Source organism: Rattus norvegicus, chromosome 1, assembly GCF_021556685.1.
Source record: "Rattus norvegicus strain SHRSP/BbbUtx chromosome 1, alternate assembly SHRSP_T2T, whole genome shotgun sequence".
Classification (NCBI taxonomy): domain Eukaryota; kingdom Metazoa; phylum Chordata; class Mammalia; order Rodentia; family Muridae; genus Rattus; species Rattus norvegicus.
In genome coordinates this window covers 223,329,379-223,332,895 of record NC_141534.1, presented here as the reverse complement: position 1 = coordinate 223,332,895, position 3,517 = coordinate 223,329,379, and positions in this window count along the sequence as shown.

Sequence of the window (3,517 nt, the reverse complement as noted above, 5' to 3'; positions counted from 1 at the left end):
CTATAGATGTCTATTAAATCCTTTGGTTCGTAACTTCTGTTAGTTTCACTGTGTCTCTGTTTAGTTTCAGTTTCTATGATGTGTCCACTTATTAACATAGGGTGTTGAAGTCTCCCAATATTATTATGTGAGTTACATTGTATGATTTGAGCTTTAATAAAGTTTCTTTTATGAATGTGGATGCCCTTGCATTTGGAAAAGGGATGTCCAGGATTGAGAGGTCATCTTGCTAGATGTTTCTTTTGACGATTAGGAACTGTCCTTCCTTATTTCTTTTTGAATACTTTTGCTTGAAAGTAAATGTTATTCGATATTATAATGGCTACCCCAACTTCTTTCTTGGGATCATCTGCTTGAAAAAAAATTCCAACCTTTTATTCTGAGGTACAGTCTGTCTTTGTCACTGAGGTATGTTTCATGTATGCAGCAAAATCCTGGGTTCTGTTTATGTATGCTTCTGGTAGTCTGTGACTTTTTATTAAAGAATTGAGTTCATTGTTGTTCATAGACATTAAGTACTAGTGTTACTGCTTCCTGATTTTTGGTGTTAGTGGTGGAATTATGTTTAGCTGACTGTCTTCTTTTGGGTTTCTTGAAAAAAATTACTTGTTGCTTTTTCTTGGATGTAGATTCTCTCCTTTTGTTGGAGTTTTCCATCTATTATTTTTGGTTTGTGGACAGGTATTTGTATATTTGGCTTCATCATTGAATATCTTGTTTTTTCCCTCCATGGTAATTGACAGTTTTCGTGGGTATAGTAGTCTGGACTAGCATTTGTGTTTCTTAGTGTCTGTATGACACCTGCCCAGGATCTTCTAGCTTTTAGAGTCTATGTTGAGAATATGACATAATTCTGATGGGTTTGCCTTTATGTTTCTTGACATTTTTACCTTACAGCTTTAATATACTTTCATTACTTTGTACATTTGCTGTTTTGATTATTATGTGATTGGAAAAATTCCTTTTCTGGTTCAATCTCTTTGGGGTTCTGTAGGCTACTTGTATGTCTATGGGCATCTCTTTATTTAGATTAAGAAATTTTTCTTCTATAGTTTTGTTGAAGATATTTACTTGTCCTTTGAGTTGTGTATTCTTTCTCTCTTCTAAACCTATCATACTTAGTTTTGATCTTTTAATTGTATTCTGGATTTCCTGTATATTTTGGGTTAAGAAATTATTGCATTTGACAGTATAACAGCATGCCTGAAAGTCCTATAAAAAAATCCAAGAAGAGTAGACTGCAGGAAATAGTCATACTCAGGGTCAAAAATCAACTGAATCTCAGATACAAAAAAAAATCAACAAAACCAAAAATGGTTTCTTTGAGAAAAATCAACAAGATAGACAAGATAGATAAACCACGAGTCTAACTAAAGAGCACAGCAACAATAACCAAGTTAACAAAATCAGAAATGGAAGGGGACAGATAACCACAGAACTTGAAGAAAGTAAAAAACATGGTAAGATCCAATTTTTAAAAAGGCTATGCTGAACCAAAAATGTCTAGATGAAATGGATGCTTTTCTAATACAATACTATGTACAAAAGTTAAATCAAGAGTAGGTAAACTGTCTAAACTGTCCCATACGTCATAAGAAAATATAAGTCATTAAAAGTCTTCCAACCAAAAAAAGTCCATGGCCAGATGGCTTTAGTGCAGAATTTGCTTATGAGTATCAATGTAAAAATACTAAATATAATTCTTGCAAACTGAATCCAAGAACACATAAAAACCACTCACGATAATCTGGTAGGCTTTTCCCAACAGATCTAATGCTGTTTCATGTACAAAAATTCATTAACAAAATCCACTATGTAAACAAACTCAAAGAAAAAATTTACCAGGTTATATAATGCAATATTTAAAAATAATTTGACAAAATACAACACTCCTTCATCTTAAAAGCATTGGAAAGGTCACTAATTCAAGGTTTATACCTAGACATAATTAAACAATACACAGAAAACCAACAGTTGATATCAAATTAAATGGAGAAATACTTGAAGCAATCCTACTAAAATCAGAGACAAGACAAGGCGGACCGATGTCCTCATATCTGTTCAATATATTACTTAACATGCTAGCCAAAAGCAATAAGACAACTAAAGTCGATTAAGGAGATACAAATTCACAAAGATGAAGTCAAGATATGACTATTTGCAGATGATATGATAGTAAACATTAACAATACCAAAAGTTCTACTGGAGAACTTCTACAGTTGATAAGTCTCCAATACTGTGTGAGTTTCAATGTGTGTTTTGAGCTTTAGTAGAGTTTCTTTTGTGAATGTGGTTGCCCATTTCAGGCATAGAAGTTCAGAACTGAGACTTCATCTTGGTTTATTTTCCTTTGATGAGTATGAGGTGTCCTTCCACATTTCTTTTGATTGCTTTTCATTAAACATCTATTTTACTGAATTTCAAAATGGTGACTCTAAGTTTCTTTCTTGGGACCTTTTGCTTGGATAATATTTTAGCCTTTTACTCTGAGATATTTTCTGAATTTGTTCCTAAGTATGCTTCCAGAATGCAACAATATAATGGATGCTGGTTAATTAACCACTCTGTCAGCCTGTTTCTTTTTATTAGATAATTAAGTTTATTGATGTTGAGAGATATTAAAGAACAATGGATTTTAGTTCCTGGTGTTTGTTTTTGTTTGTTGTTGTTTTTGTTATTTTTGGTGGTGGTATTATATGTCTGTGATTCTCTGCTGTTAAGTTTGTAGTGAGATGATTAATTTCTTGTTTTCTTGTTTGTAATCACAATGTTTGTATAGGAGTTTTCCTTCCAGCGTCCTCTGAAGATCTATCGTAGTAGAAGATATTGATTAAATTTGGAATATGTTAGTTTCTCCATCTATGATGATTTACAGTTTTCATGGGTATAGGAGTCAGGGTTCACCACTGTGGTATCTTAGGGTCTGGATGAATCAGTGCAGGATCTTTTGGCTTTTGAGCACTCCTCTTGAGAAGTCCGATGTAATGCTGATAGATCTGCATTTATATTTATTTGACCTTTTTCCCTTACAGTTTTTAATATTCTTTCTTTGTTCAGTTCATTTAGCATTTTGATTATTATGTGATAGTAGAATTTTATTTTCTGGTTGAAACTATTTGGTATTCTCTAGGTTTCTTGTATATGCATGGCCATCTATGGCTTTAAGTTAGTCAAGTTTTCTTCTATAATTTTATTGAAGATGTTTCTGTCCCTTTGAATTTTCTCTCTTTCATTGGTTACATTCTTTTGTTGATACTTGCATCTATAGTTCCTGTTCCCTTACCTAGGTTTTTAACCTCCCTATTTGTCTCCACTTATGATTTCCATATTGTTTATTTTTCTACCTTTATATCTATGACTATCTGGCTCAACTTCTTTACCTATTGGATTGTATTTTACTGCATAACTTTAAGGGATTTACTTCTTTCCTCCTTAAGGGCTTCCAGTGTTTACCTGTGTTTTCCTGTATTTCTTTAAGATAATCATTTTTGTCCTCCTTAAAGGTATTTATCATCT